At 42.8% G+C, this 16,484-nt stretch overlaps 1 protein-coding gene across 1 annotated transcript in view; it reads left to right on the forward strand.

Moving 5' to 3' along the window:
- The window catches only part of ZFYVE28 (zinc finger FYVE-type containing 28), a 2,243,904-nt gene that overhangs the window by 2,195,525 nt on the left and 31,895 nt on the right, over positions 1-16,484 (forward strand). The window lies entirely within an intron of this gene.

The following is a 16,484-nucleotide window of genomic DNA, read 5'->3' on the forward strand; positions in this document are numbered from 1 at the left end:
GCACAGTGTATTAAAAACCTTATGAAGAGATAACCTTCGGGGTCATATCAGCCATCTTTCCTCTTGGAAGACTCAACCCCAGGTGCCAAGGAAGAGGAAGGAGATACTTAAGCTCCCCAAAACAGATGCTGACACACTTCACAGATCTTGATGAATGGGGGCACTTTCCACAGTATTCTCCAAATAACGTTGTTGCCACACAGCAAGAGGTTATCCGGTTCGATTCTCTGCTGGGGTGCCTTCTGCGCAGAGTCTGCATGTCCTCCTTGCATTCTTGTGGGTTTCCTCCAGGTACTCTGGTTTCCTCCCACATTCTAAAGACAAGTGTCTGGAGAGTTTCTTCCCAGACCCCCGCTGAAAATGTTAAATAAACAAATAAATGACTCAGAATTTGGGGAAATCCAAAAATGATGTGGCAGAAGGGTACTTGGGTTCATAGGTAGGTATTAGGCTATCTGCCCGAAGGCATTTATAAGCCTAGCCAGAGTATGTCAGCTTTCACCACCTCATTGATTAATTAACTGAGCCTCTATCAAGAAGAGCCAAGCATGGGGAGTCTCTGTGACCGGAATCTATCCCTCCAGCATGTTCTATTTATTGTTGTGGCGAGGTTTAGCTCACTAGAGCGAGTGGCTCGCAGTGACTTGGATTTCTTTAGGTGGAGCATGTCCATCAATTCTGAGTTGGACATGGCTTTGTAAGTCAGGCAGAGATCACCTCTGAGTAAGTGATATGCCACTGAGTACAGCTGGAGTTTTTCCAGTTGGGCTGCATAGGACATATGTTTGAGACCAGTAATCCTCTTGGTGAGGTACTTTTGTGGTCTTTCCAGCTGTTGGAAGTGTCTTGTGAGGTACATCCCAAACAGGGCATTGTACTCTATGATGGGTCTGATGAGTGACGAGTAGAGGGGCACTATAACCTCTTTATTTCTTGATGCGAACCCCTTAGTAATTAGATGGGCTACATAGAAGGATTTCCTAACTACTTTGGCAATATGATTGTCAAAGGAGAGATTATTATCTACCTGGGTCCCCAGATCTCTTATTACCTCTTCTGTATTAAGGGGACTGCCACCTATGTGGTAATTCATGGGTTTTTTGTTTTTCCCAAACGGGATGACTATGCATTTTTTGGCATTTAGCTTGAGACCATGACTTTGACACCAGGTGTCCGTCTCAGTAAGGCCCTTTTGGAGAATGTCCGTGTCAGCCAGAGAGTCAATTATGGCTCCCAGTTTGCAGTCATTGGCGAACTTGGTTAGCCGTCGTCCTCCTGTGTTTGCCTGTATTTCTGAGAAGTATATGCCAAACAGTAGGTGTCCCAGGACCGAGCCTTGTGGAACACCACTTGTGACTGGTTTAGAGTTGGACCTGGAGCCCACTATTCTTACTGTGTGAGTTCTGTCTGTAAGCCAGTTGGCAACCCATCTCGTGACGTAGGGGTTTATGTTCAGGCTGGTGAGTTTTTCTATAATTCCCAAGTGGGGAATGGTGTCAAAAGGCTTGGCGAGGTCAAGGTAGGCTGTGTGAACTACCTTCCCTCATCTATGGCCTTGGTGACTGTCTCAAAGAAGTCAACCAGGTTTAGTAGGCATGATCTGCCCTTAAAGTTGAACTGGGTCGGGTCAAGTGTTTGGAGGTTTCCAATGTCTTTGTTAATGAGTTCCATGATAATGCGCTCCATAGTCTTGCAGACCAGGCTAGTCAGGCTTATTGGGCAATAGTTACCAGAGTCAGTTGTGGCCCCTCCTTTGTGGAGCGGAGTAACAGTTGCTGTGCGCCATTCTACGGGCACGTAGCCTGTGGCGAGGCTGAGGTTGAACAGTGTGTTTAGGTGGGGGGTTAGTTTGTTCTGTAGTTCGTGCAAGACGCAGCCTGGGACAACATCTGGCCCCATTGACGCTGTGCTTTTGAAAGGGCTGTTTTCACCTGTGCGTCTGTGATTTCTGGGACACTACACTGTTCTGTTATTGTTTTGGGCCCTTTTGGGGGTGAGAGGGGGGTGAAGTTTGCACTGAATCTATCTGCCAGGATGTTGGCAATATCAGTGGGTTCAGTATATTTTGTGCTATTTTGCACTAGCTCAGAGCATATCTGCGAATTGCCACTTAGATTCTTGACATAGCTAAAGAAGACTTTGTGGTTATCTTTTGAATCCTTGGCTATTTTTCTTTCTAAGTTAGCCTTGGAGGATTTTATGAGGGACCTTAGTTTCTTACTGATACTGATCAGGGATGTCTTTCCTTCTTTGGATTTGCTTTTCATCTGAACTAGTTTCCTCCTTCTGTTGTATAGCCTGTTTATGGCAGGGGTCCACCAGACTGGTTTCCTTCTCTTATGGGGAGTGAGTCTTGGTTTTGCTAGGGATGGCATGATCCATGCATCCCTGTAGGTGCTCGTGGAGTGCATTTGTAAAGGTTCCTGCATCTTGGATACTGTTATCCTTTAGCGTGGGGGCTGTGAAACTTACCACCTCTGCCTTAAGTAAGGTGAAGTTTGCTATAGAAATGTTTTTCACTGTGGTTTCCTTGGTTGGAGGTAGTGGTGTGGTGTGGACATCCAGAGTGATTAGTTTATGGTCTGATCTAACCAGTGACGGGTTGACCTGTGGTGTGGAACACATATCGCCCATGTTGATGATGACCAGGTCCATCATGTTTTCACCTCTGGTGGGGGAGTTTACCAGCTGATCCAGGGCATTTGAGTTGATACATTCCAGGAAGCGCTGGACCTGGGAGTTTGTACTTGAGTAGTTTTCCCAGTTAATGGTAGGGTAATTGAAATCGCCCAATATCAGGGTGTTTGGTAGGACCTTCATGTTTTCCAGTGTCTCCAGAAAAGTGTAGTAGTGGTCCTGGGTCATGGAGGGTGATCTGTAGCAGGCCACAATTTCCATTGCAGATTTGCCTAATGTTAGTTGCACATGGATGATCTCTGAGGTATCATGCTGTGCCACTAACTTGGAGGTGTAGGTATTTTTGATGAATATGGATATACCCCCTCCTTTTGTGTTTCAGTCCATGTTCTGTGGCCGAAATGTGTGGTATGAGTTGTAGCCCAGTAGTGCTGGGGTGATCTGTGAAGCCTTGAACCAGGTTTCAGTTACTGCACAGATGTCAAAGTTCTCCATACTGAGGAGTGCTTTGAGCGCGTGTATTTTGAGATTTAAACTCCTGGCGTTGAGTAGCATAACCCTCATTTTGTTATTTGTGCTGTTTACAGAGGTGGGTTTGACTTTTGAGCCTTGCCTAAAAAAGGCACTATGGGGGCAGCAAGAGCCTTGGCCAGTATTCGAAAGCCTAGGGGTGACAGGTGCAAACCGTCTCTTGCGAAGCAACGAGGCCTGTCAATCATGTCGTCCCAGGCTGACAGACACTGGATTCCCTTTGAATGACACCAGAAGCTTAGCCAATTGTTGAAATTAATCATTTTTCTTTATACTGCGGCATCATTCTTGGTGAGGGCAGGATGCTATGCAGAGTCATACCCGCCTGGGCTACATGATCAGAGAGCTCTTCCATGTCTCTCTTCATGTAGTCCAGGGAGGTACATCTCAGGTCATTCACACCAACATGAACTATGACAGAGTCATATTTGCACTTGATGTTCTTCGTGTTTCACTGTTCCAGTCATTACATTTGGGTAATCTGCTGGCAGGTTGCCCTTAGTCAGCCTGATTAACAAAGTCTTGGGTCCTGCGTCGGTTGCTGTCCCTTCTTCCATGACGTCAGGTCTTCAGGGGTATAAAACATGCAACCAACGCCATTACATCAGTCTTTCTTCCCGTGCGATGCCCAAAGCAGAAGCAGTTCGCAAGTGCCGGTCGACCGGCTCCTGAAATTTTCGTTTTCGAGTTATAGATCCAAAGTCTTCTACTAAAAAGCTAAGTACCCCATTGGGGAAACTTTTTCTTGCTCCTTACCAATGTCAGTAAAAGTTAATAATTGCATTACTTGTGGGAAGCAAATACCTCATAAGGATTTTCATTTGTACTGTATTCCTTGCCTAGACCCTGACCACAACGTACCTTGCTGTCGGTTTTATGCTTTATTTAATCAACGCACTATCAAACGTCAGTACATTTTTGCTTCTAAATATTTTGGCTCACACTTTAATTATCCAGAAATGTCGTCGGTTAGCAATCAGACTACCAGAATACCTAAAAAATGCAAACAAAAAGACAGAGACTGGCCATTGGGGTCCAAAACTGCCGACAACGCTTTTCCTAAGCCAGTTGCTAGTTCACCGGTACTCAGTGAGGCGCTTTCGCAGCCCCTGATACCCGATACTTCTGATTCGCAGGCCTCTACTGAGACCCATTTGGAGTCCGGTATGCCATGAGATGCTTCAAATATGGAACCCGCTGATGTCTCTACCTTGGATAGGTCTGGAGCCGCTGTGCAGGCACCGGCTTCTGAGGGTGTTTTCAGGCCTACAGATTTGTATATTAGACCGACGCCATTTTCAAAACTAAAGCCAAAATCTTGACCTATGTCTAAAAAACCAACGCCTGGGCCACGTGCAGGCCTCTATGCCTAAAAAACAAATGATCAAAATGGCTGAAGATTTAATTACTCTGATCAGGGCTAGCCACCCCCACCCCCCTTCTAAGAGGCCTAGGCAAGACATTGACTATGAATCTTCTGAACAGGATTCTATTTCTTCTAACTCTTCTAATGACCAGGAATTGTCTATACCTACTTATGAGGACTCAGATGCAGAAGATTCCATTCCTTCTGCTTCTCCCCCTGTGGATTTTTCTTCTGGGGAAACTTTACATACCTTAAGGGAACATTTCCATTGGGAAAGTCAGGATTTCTCTGAATCTAAAAAGAGACTTCGGGATTTTCTTCTTCTTCCTCCGCATAGGCCTTTGGCTATACCTCCTGTTCTAGACATTGTTGGTTATGTGTTTTTTCAGAATCTAGTATGGCTCCTGATTCTCTGCCTCCGGCTCCTTGTAAGCCAGACAGATACTACAGGGTTCCTGACTCCTACAAATTTCTTTTTAAAAATCCTGTTGCAGATCCTGAAACCATTTCTCAGGGTCTCAAGGGCGTTAAGGCTTCTACTGCTAAAAATCCTACCCATTCTGGTAGAGATTCCAGGGCGCTGGATAGATGGGGTAAGAAGGTTTACACTTCTGCAACCTTGGCAATCAGGGCTTTAAACTGTCAATTTCATATGCTAAAATATCAACAGCATATCATGGGACTGCTTAAGCAGAAAATGATGTTAATTTCTGACTGTGTGGAAAACAAAGATTTACAGGATTTATTGCATTCAGCTGAACAAGTTGGAAAACATACTTTGCAATGTGGTTTTGATTCTTTGGAGGCCTCTTGTAGGGCTGCTGTAACTGGGTCTGTGCTAAGAAGGCATGCTTGGCTCATAGAGCAAAATCTGCCTGATCATGTTAAAGCAAAATTGTTGGATGCTCCTTTAAAGCAGGACCGGCTCTTTGGTAATAAGGCTGAAGAAGTTTTAAAAAAGATGGAAGATAAAGCTAAATCTATGCAAAATGTGAAAGATTTCTTACAAGTGCAACCTCCAAGATTTAGCAGGCACTGGCCTACTAAGAACTGGTCCTTTCCAGTTCCTTTGAGAGCCACTCAAGCCAAACCCAGACATTCCAAAAGCTCCAGGTTTCAGTCACAAGGGACTTTCAGAACAAAACAATGGGGTGCCTCCTCTTTGAAATCTGAAAACACCAAGACACCTCCCTATGGTAAGCAGTGTCAATGACTTCCCTTTACACTTACCAAGCACTTACCTTTTAGCCGCCCCTTTGGGGGGAAAACTTGCTCTTCATGCAAGAAACTGGCAACTTATAACCCAGGACAAATGGGTTTTAAATATAGTATCCCAGGGATACAGATTTAATTTCCACATGTTGCCAACTCCAAACGGATGGCCAGACCTGCCCCCAAATCAGTGGGCAGAGGCCCAGAAACAAGTACTTTCCCTCATGAACATGGGGGCTATTCAACCAGTACCAGAAGAGGAAAAGGGACAAGGTTTCTATTCAAGACTTTTCCTGGTACCCAGAAAAGACAAATCATGGTGTCCAATTCTGGACTTATCTACTATAAACACCTTTCTGGACATTCCAAAATTCAAGATGCTGACTCTTCACCAGTTACTTCCTATGCTAGGCAAAGATGCCTGGTTGGCAACTGTAGATTTAAAAGAGGCTTACCTGCATATCCCAATCAGGGAATCTTGTAGAAGATACCTCCGCTTCAGAGCAGGCTACTTGCATTACCAGTTCTCTGCGCTGCCCACTGGCTTATCTACTGCGCCCAGGGTCTTTACAAAGTGCCTGGCTCCAGTAATTGCATTTTGCAGGTAAAGAAATATTCAAATATATCAATACTTGGGCGATTGTCTAATTCATGCAGAAAACAAGGGCACTCTTGTAAACAATCTGGCGTTTGTAAAAAGTGTTCTAACTTGTCTAGGGTATACTATAAACAAAAAGAAATCACAACTGGTACCCTCTCAAAAAATTACATTCCTGGGTGCAAACTTGAATACAACTGCCCAGATCGCTTTCCTTACGCCAGAGAAGCAAATTCATTTGGTGACTTACTTCAAACAGGTGGCCACAAAAACCATGCTTTCCGCAAGGCATATACTGCAAGCCTTGGGGTTCATGGCCTCCTGCATTCTTCTAATTCCATATGCAAGACTGCATATGAGGAAACTTCAGTGGTACTTAAAAAGTCTATGGCGTCAGCATTGTCACAGCCTGGAAACAATGACTCCTATCATTCCTTGCCTGCGACTAGAGTTCTTATGGTGAGCAGAGGCATGCCACTAAAACAAGGGACTGTCATTCACACCACCCCCTGCTGCCCAAACCCAAACTACAGATGCATCAGACTATGCTTGAGGGGCACATCTGGCAGGGAAGTGCATTCAGGGCAAATGGAGTCCAAATCAAATGCACCTTCATATCAATCAAAAAGAAATGCTAGCTGTATAGAATGCACTGACAGCCTTCAAGGACTACCTTCATCCAGGACAATTAATGATAAAGACAGACAACACCACGGTTATGTGGTACATGAGCAATCAGGGGGGTACACACTCCTACCCCCTTTGCAGACTAGCCATGGCATTGCGGAACACAGCCTTGACCTATCAGGTACAACTACAAGCTCAATTCCTGCCAGGAAAGCTGAATAGTCTGGCAGATGAACTAAGCAGAAATCTCATGGACCCACATGAATGGAAACTGGAACCACGGATTTTCCACATGTTGACGTGCAAATGGGGGAGCCCAGACATTGATCGTTTTGCCTCCCCCACAACTATCAGTTGGACAACTTTTGCACAATAACTCATCACAAAAAAGCCTGGAAAGTGGATGATCTATCCTTCAGCTGGAAAAACCTATCAGTCTATGCCTTTCCCCCTCTGCCTCTGCTCTCCAAAATTCTACTAAAAGTCAAACAGGACAAACCAAAAATGATTTTGATTGCTCCAGACTGGCCTCGCCAACACTGGTACCCACTCCTGTGCAATGTGTCACAGCTTCCACCGTGGCACCTGCCTCAGACACCTTACTTATTGTCTCAGCAGAACAACCAAATTCTGCAGACGCAGCTCCAAACTCTTAATCTTGCAGCGTGGCTAATCACCTAAATTCACCCTTGGCATCCCTCAGCAAACCTGTGATGGATGTCATTTTGGAGGCGAGGAGGCCTAGTACTAGAAAATCTTATGCTGACAAATGGAAAAGATTCTGTGCCTGGAATCAATCTCAAGGGATTAGCACAGCAGTGCCCAACATTCCTCAGATTTTACAATACTTAACTGAGATGCTTCACAAGGGCCTGTCCTTTTCTTCCATAAAAATTCATGCCTCAGCCATTTCAGCTCATTACAACACAGAACCTCCCCTCTTCTCTCATCCTTTGCTAAAGCAGTATCTCAGAGGGGCCAAAAACTTAAGACCACCCAGGAGAGCTCCAACCCCTGCCTGGGACCTCAATTTTGTATTGGAAAAGCTCACTCTCCCTCCTTTCGAGCCAGCTGCTGCTGCAGACTTAAAATTTTTATCCTGGAAAACAGCTTTCCTTTTAGCAGTCACTTCAGCTAGAAGGATTTCTGAATTACAGGCTCTTATGGCAGTGGAGCCTTTCATCATTTTTCATGCGGACAGGGTATCTCTCAGGACCAATCTATCCTTCATGCCTAAGGTGGTATCCAGTGTGGCTCTTAATCAGACCATTCATTTGCCAACTTTCATTCCCAATCCACAGAAAAAGGGGGAGCGGATTCTGCATTCATTGGATGTACACAGACAATTTCGATTGTACTTAGGACACCATCTCAAAGAAAATCTGAACAATAGCTGGTGGCATTTGCTGCAGGGGCAGAGGGAAAGGCTATTTCAAAGCAAACCATTTCCAAATGGATAAGCCATTGTATTCATTTCTGCTATATGCACCATGGAAAAACTATCCCCCAGGAGATCAGATCCCATTCCACCAGGGCTGCATCTACTTCTACTTCTACAGCCTTTCTCAAAGGTGTTCCTACCAGGGACATTCTAGAAGCTGCTACCTGGAGCTCAGTTCATACATTCACCAAACATTACCATTTACCATTGTTCTCTAAATCCAGAGCTGGTTTGCCACTGCTGTCCTGCAGGGCCTTATAGCTGGTCCTAATGCTGTATAATTCCCTCCACCCAATCATAGCTTTGGGAATCTACCCAAATGTAATGACTGCAACAGTGAAACATGAATAACATAGTACAGTTGTGTACACTTACCATAAACGTAGATGTTCGAGTGTATTCACTGTTGCAGTCCTGGTTACCCTCCTTCCAGCCCCCTATTTACCTCTACATTCTTTCACTATGCTTAAAAGCGCTTTTGGTGTATTTGCTTTTGGGATTGGAGGTATATTTTTTATGTTTTGTAATTTTATTTGCTCCCCATTTGGGGGGCACCTGACATCTGGGGCAAGAAAAACTGATGTAATGGTGTCGGCTGCATGTTTTATACCCCTGACAACCTGACGTCATGGAAGAAGGGACAGCAGCCGATGCAAGACCCAAGACTTTGTTAATCAGGCCGCCTGAGGGCAACCTCCCAGCAGATTATCCAAATGTAATGACTGCAACAATGAATATACTCGAACATCTACATTTATGGTAAGTGTACACAACTGTACTTTCTGGAGTGACCGGAGTGCTTGTGTTATGTGGCGGATTCTGGCTCCCGACAGGCAGCTAACAGTAACCTTCTCCTTGTCCAGCCTAGTGAGTGGGATGTCAGTGTGCTTGACTATAGAGTCGCCTATTACTAGTGTGTTAGGTATGTTATTTCGCCTTAACGGCTGTGATTGTGCGGCACACTGATTTTGTGTTTTATGTGTTGTCTGGTTTGTGACAGGAGGTGCAGGTTTTTTTGGTGTCTGCTTTGGAGGTCTTGATGCTTTTGCAGGTTTTTATTTAGAGCCTCCGAGTATGATTTCATGTATTTATGTGTATTTTGTGCCAGTGCTGGTTTAGTATGTCTATGTGAGGCTGGAGGTGTGGTGCAAGTGTTAACCTTCTCCTCATGACTGCCTGTTCCAGTCTTGGGTGGAGAGGGCTTAGCCTCCAATTTAGCTATATAATTGCATCTCTCGCATATGTTAATGTTTTGTGGTAGGAGGAGAGGGTTGTCTGTGTACATGAGGCAGTTATAACATTGCCTCAGGATACCCAGGTTCACCAGCTGGACTGGAGAGTATACCTGAAATTTCCCTTTGGGTCATGCCTGAATAGTAGGTTGAGCTGCTTATTCACTTGGTTGATGAGGGGTGAATAATGAGCCTTGCCTGCTGGGCAATCAAGTGTCAGGGTATATTAGTGCTTGCTATTAGGTCTGAGCAAGTGCTGGACTGTAGGATGCTTTTTAAATGCTTAGGTTGAGAGTTAGACTACTTTCAAGGGAAAAACTGAAGAGGAGACTTGGTGGAGCCGGGATAAATGTAGCCCTAGCTAACCGGTGCTGCCTGGATATGCAAAACCATGCAAATGCGGTTTTTACAGCAGAGAAACGAAAGAGATAGAAATTAACCCAAAATGGCCTATAAACTACTAACTTCTGGTCTGGAACCACTCCTCCGGGGACAGATGGCTGCTCAAAGCTCCCTCTCTCACAGTTGAACAGAGAAACCTCCTACTATCCAAGTGAGATATGGGCAACTCAGAAAATTGTAATACAGCCCTGAATTCAGCACTAGCATGAAAACTGGACTAAACTAGCTTAGAAAGGTGAGAAACAAAGAAAAAAATGTTTTTTTGAAAAGGCAAAAACAGTAAAAAAAATACACTTAAAACAGCTTTAAATGACTACAAGCAATCAGAAAAGGCTTTTAAACAAATTACCCAATTAACCAGTATAAAATCTCAAAATTGAGCCCTGTTCCTGTAGTCTTCAATCAGACAAGTTCTAACTGCACACTCCTGCCACTGGGGTGCAGGGGAACCTTCTCCAAAAAAGAAGGCCTGGATTAGTGCTCAAGTCATACAAACAAAGCTAGATTCAGCAGGCCTGGATCTAATCTATGCTTCAGCAAACAAGGTGCACCAATTTCAGTAAGAAACAGTTCAAATATGCAGGCACTATAAGCCTTTAACCAGAAATTCCCAGCTCAGAAGGGCAGAGTCCAGCCTCTCCTCCCACAAGATTGCAGACCACAAACCTTCTTAATGTAAAATAACTGGCCTGAAGCCCAAGTGCTTAAACCAGAACTAATACACTTTTAGAATAACAGACACTGAGCCTTCAGTCAGCAGTTCCTGATGTAGAAGGGTGTAAGCTACCTGTTCTGCCACAACAGTGCAGACCACAAACCTTCTTAATGTAAAACAACTGATCTGAAGCCCAAGTGCTTAAAACAAAAGGCTTAGAATGATAGCTACACTTTAATCAGGTTACTACTAAGCAGTAATAAATACAATTGAATACTTTTAAGAAGGCCTGGATTAGTGCTCAAGTTAGGCAAACAAAGCTAGATTCAGCAGGCCTGGATCTAGTCTATGCTACAGCAAACAAGGCGCACCAATTTCAGTAAGAAACAGTTCAAATATGCAGGCACTATAAGCCTTTAACCAGAAATTCCCAGCTCAGAAGGGCGGAGTCCAGCCTCTCCTCCCACAAGAGTGCAGACCACGAACCTTCTTAATGTAAAATAACTGTCCTGAAGCCCAAGTGCTTAAACCAGAACTAATACACTTTAAGAATAACAGACACTGAACCCTAAATCAGCAGTTCCCAACTTAGAATTATGTAAGCTACCTGTCTTGCCACAACAGTGCAGACCACAAACCTTCTTAATGTAAAACAACTGGTCTGAAGCCCAAGTGCTTAAACCAAAAGGCTTAGAATGATAGTTACACCAAGCAGTAATAAATACAGTTGAGTACTTTTAAGATGACGCAAAAGCAAAATAAAGTAGGAAGAAACACAAATACAGTAAAAGCAGATGAAACATGTGCAACATTTTTTTTTTTGAGTGAGCAAATGAGATGGGCCCCGGAGGAGTATCCAAATGCAAATTTACAAGAGGGGCGGGCAGTTTCAAAGCCACCAAGATTAACACCAAAACAAAATCAGGGAAGGTGGGTGGGGAACTAACTGAAAAAACAGAGCCACAACTTCCACCTACATAGTATTCAATGCAACACAAATAAATCAATTTAAATGCTGTATTTGAAAAAAAAGTGCAGATACCCCCACTTATCACTGCTATTCAAGAATTCTAACAAGCATTAACTGAAAAAACAGAGCCACAACTTCCAGCTAGATAGTATTCAATGCAACACAAATAAATCAATTTAAATGCTGTGTTATTTGAAAAAAAAGTGCAAATAACCCCCACTTATCACTGGCTATTCAAGAATTCTAACAAGCATTAACTGAAAAAACAGAGCCACAACTTCTAGCTAGATAATATTCAATGCATCACAAATAAATCAATTTAAATGCTATATTATTTGAAAAAAGTGCAGATAAAGATTTACTTAAATTCACTTATACGTCCAGTTGATTTAATTTCATGTAGGTCTTAGCTGGCCAAAGCTCAGAGTTTAAGAAGAAAATCATCCAAAATGTACCACTTATATAAGGCAGAAACTGAATAACAATGAAGTAAACTACCCCCACTTATCACTGGCTATTCAAGAATTCTAACAAGCATTAACTTATAAACAGAGCCACAACTTCCAGCTAGATAGTATTCAATGCAACACAAATAAATCAATTTAAACGCTGTATTATTTGAAAAACGTGCAGATACCCCCACTATCACTGGCTATTCAAGAATTCTAACAAGCATTAACTGAAAAAACAGAGCCACAACTTCCACCTAGATAGTATTCAGTGCAACACAAATAAATCAGTTTAAATGCTGTATTTGAAAAAAAAAGTGCAAACAACCCCCACTTATCACTGGCTATTCAAGAATTCTTAGAAGCATTAACTGAAAAAATAGAGCCACAACATCCAGCTAGATAGTATTCAATGCAACACAAATAAATCAATTTAATTGCTGTATTATTTGAAAAAAGTGCAAATAAAGATTTACTTAAATTCACTTAGATGTCCAGTTGATTTGATTTCTTGTAGGTCTTAGCTGGCCAAAGCTCAGAGTTTACTTGTCCTGTTAGAACCCCTCCCGGACAAGGACTTACTGATGGAGGCTTTTCGATTTGCCCTTCTGCTCCTAGGTGGTTGCACCTGCTGACCACATGAAGGATTTGGTAGTGAGAAGGGCTTGGCAAGAACCGTATTTGCTGAGTCCATTCTAGGAAGTCGGACAAGATACTGTGCCCTCCTTAAGACAGATAATTTTGGAGCAAGGGTACTTTTGTTGACTCCATGGTTTTAACAATGGTGACCAAATGAAAGTCTTCAGATGAGAGTCCAGCAGTGCATCTGCCAGATAGAGGAATTCTAGGGCAATGGACAAAATGGGGAAACAGCCTTAAATTACCTGGCTCTGGGTACCCTTCAACAGATGCTGCCCCAAAAGCAGTGCAGCTTTGCAAAATCAGGGGTTCTGCAGTCCCTTCCAAGGAAGAAAACAGTTAAACCCATATGACCCTTCCTGACTCCCCCACTCTGGAGGCAGTTGACTCGTCTTTTCCTTCATTAGGCTACATGAACATACATCATGCAGGACAGATGAGTCAGGGAAATGGTATTCAGTGGCTGTCACATTCCCTTTTCCCATTTCCCAAAATCATTCTTCTCTCCCTTTCCAGACATCCCACCTCCACCAAATGGGGGTATCAGAGGAGGAGGTCTCATGCCTCCTATTAAAAGTAGCCATCCAAGAGGCCCTTCCAGACCAGAGAGGATCTGTGATTTATTCAGGATCCTTTTGATTGTCAAGTGGTCTAAACCAGAGCCTCCAAAGAAAACATATTCTGAGTGGTTATGATGCAGTCCATCCTTCCCCATCTTCCAGGAAGAGAATGGATATGCTTATTGCATCTCCAAAGTGCATACCTGCATATCAGAATAGCTAAGGAGTCTAGAACGTTCCTACACTGTTGGGTATATTTAGTCATTACCAGTTACGGCCACTGCCATTTGGTCTCACCGCAGTATCCTAGATGTGTACCATCTGCATGGCAGTGGTTGCCTCTCAAACAAGGACCAGAGATCTTTCCATATCTAGATGACTGACTTCTCATCTCTGCTACCAAGGAGTTTCTTATGCAAGAAGATAATCACCATCTTCAACTTTGCCTGTTCCTGTGGATCGACATCAGTGGAGTTAGAGTTTGAGTGATGAGATCAATGTAGTCAAAGCCAAAGGGGCTTTCCCCCTTGCCATGATGCAGATTGCATTTAGAACCATCTCATGCTCTCATTTTTATAGGATGCCACCTGAACACCTTTCATAAATGAGACCAAATTTCCATAGGAGCACATTCTCTCCATTTCAGATCTCTCTGAATCTTCTCTAAAGCTCCTCTGCACCTTGTGCCTTTTGAGCCTTCAAGGCCTTGGACTTGATGGTAGCAACAACATTCTGTCAGATGCCACATGCAGATATTTCAGTGGATTCTCAAGGTTCAGTGGTCATAAGGTTTAGTGGTCACAACTGGGGAATAACATGGTCAAAAAACATTTATACTGAGGCCCACATGCACTAGGCACCTCCTATGGTGACTGAACAGTTGTAACCTCACAATGGATCTTCCATTCACTCCAGCACTTACTTTGGCCATGATTGCAAATCACTTCCGATACATATACCACAGGGTGTGAGAGCACTGTGCGGGGAAGACAGTCCAAGGAATGTGCTCCCCCTAGGAGGCCCATTTATACAGCAGCATATTGGAGATGAGGAAGGTCCCTCATAACTTTGTAGGGTTTTCAGGACCTTCTTTTACAGGGTGTGATATCCATAAATACAGACAACATGACCGTGTTATGGTACATCTGCAATCAGGGAGGCACCAGTTGGTGCCCTCTTTGTTGGGAGGGGTGATAATGATCTTTTACAAAGTACATACAGTAGTAAATTCAGAATATTTATAAGAGTGATCAGTATGCAAGGTTTAATAATGGCTGCTTACTAAGTTTCATAGCATACTAACATACTAATAATAAAGTTACTGTACTGAAATCTGGGCACTTGTAAGACTGGACCACCATATGCCCCATGAAAGTGGGTTGCTAGCTTGTACACTCACTAATGATGTTGAATTAAGAGTTAAAGCATTAGGGAATTTTACTAGACTTTACTTCTCTAAGTTATTACAGGTGTTAAAACAGTGAGCACTTCAGTCTTGGAACACGGTTCATTCTACATATTAATTCACCCATTATTAATTCTCTTATGTTGATCACTCTTACAAGTATTCTGATTTTACTACTGTATGTACTTTGTTAAAGATGGGTATGAGGAATTACATCATGCAAAAGTGCTTTCTTTTATACACTGGTAACCCTTTATTTAAATGTTTTGTTAAAACATTTGGCTTTATTTAAAAACTGTTCCCTCATTAAGACAGGGTCTGATTCCAAATGGTAAGTCTTAGAACCTAATTGGTCACTTGTCCATAGTATTTAGATAGAGTAAAACCAACTCCACCAATTATGCCATGTTTTTCATCTTTTCAGAAGCTCATTCAAATAGAGTATAACCAACTCTGCCAATTAAAACCACATTTGCGTGCTTTTTGTGTTTGTCTAAGCTCAGCAGATCCTGCCCAGGTGTCCTGCAGAGACCTACAATGCAGGAGAGACAAAAGGAGAGACTTTGAAGTGTTTAAGTACCATTTTTTATGTTTTTCTTGTTGCTTATTGCTATTTCCGCATAAACGCTCGTTTTCTGGCATTTATTGCTTCTCAGAATGCTCATTTTACACTGAAATTGCATTTATTTGTGCCTGCACTTTAAAATTTGTTTTTTGTTGTAAATTGTATTTTTAACTGTTCCTGGCTTCCCACTCAAGTGCGACAGTCATTACTGCACTATAAAAGTGTTTTTGCATTTGTTTCTACTCTTTTACTGAAATAAAACAAAAAAAATGTTGCTGTTTTCCCGCCTTACTAAGCTAGAAAAGTCCAGTTTCAGATACCTGCTGATACCTGGACTGTGTTTAAGCTTCTGTGTTTGGCCATACCTTACTTGGGCAAAAAGGAAGTTTCTTTATTCACCAGTGAGAGTGGGGAGCTTGAAACAGCCTACCTGCCCTTGGAGGAGTGGTTTCTGCCCAGAAACTGTAGTTTTATTAGCCATTTTGGGCTAATTTCTAACTCTTTAATCTTTCTGATATAAAAAACGCATTTGCACGGTTTTTGTGTTTGTATAAGTTCAGCAGATCCTGCCCAGGTGTCCTGCAGAGACCTACAATGCCAGAGAGACAAAAGGAGAGACTTTGGAGTGTTTAAGTACTATTTTTTTGGTTTTTCTTATTGCTTATTGCTATTTCCACCTAAATGTTTGTTTTCTGGCATTTATTGTTTTGCAGAATGCACATTTTACACTGAAATTGCATTTATTTGTGCCTGCACTTTAAAATTTATTTTTGTTGTAAATTGTATTTTTAAGTGTTACTGGCTTCCCACTCAAGTGTGACAGCCATTACTGCACTATAAAAGTGTTTTTGCATTTGTTTCTACTGTTTTCTTGAAAACAAAAAAACAAAATATCTTGCTATTTTCCCACCTTACTAAGCTAGAAAAGTCCAGTTTCAGATACCCGCGGATACCTGGACTGTGTTTAAGCTTCTGTGTTTGGCCTTACCTTACTTGGGCAAAAAGGAAGTTTCTTTACTCACCAGTGAGAGTGGGGAGCTCTGAACAGCCTACCTGCCCTTGGAGGAGTGGTTTCTGCCCAGAAACTGTAGATCTGAAGTAGTTAACTTCATTTGATCACAACCTGTGGGTATCGGATCCGATTCGGATCTGAGCCAGCAGCTTTCCTAACAAAAGATCTGAGCTCCAAGCTCCT

Source organism: Protopterus annectens, chromosome 2.part1 (genome assembly GCF_019279795.1).
Source record: "Protopterus annectens isolate FY-2018-M chromosome 2.part1, PAN1.0, whole genome shotgun sequence".
NCBI lineage: Eukaryota > Metazoa > Chordata > Ceratodontiformes > Protopteridae > Protopterus > Protopterus annectens.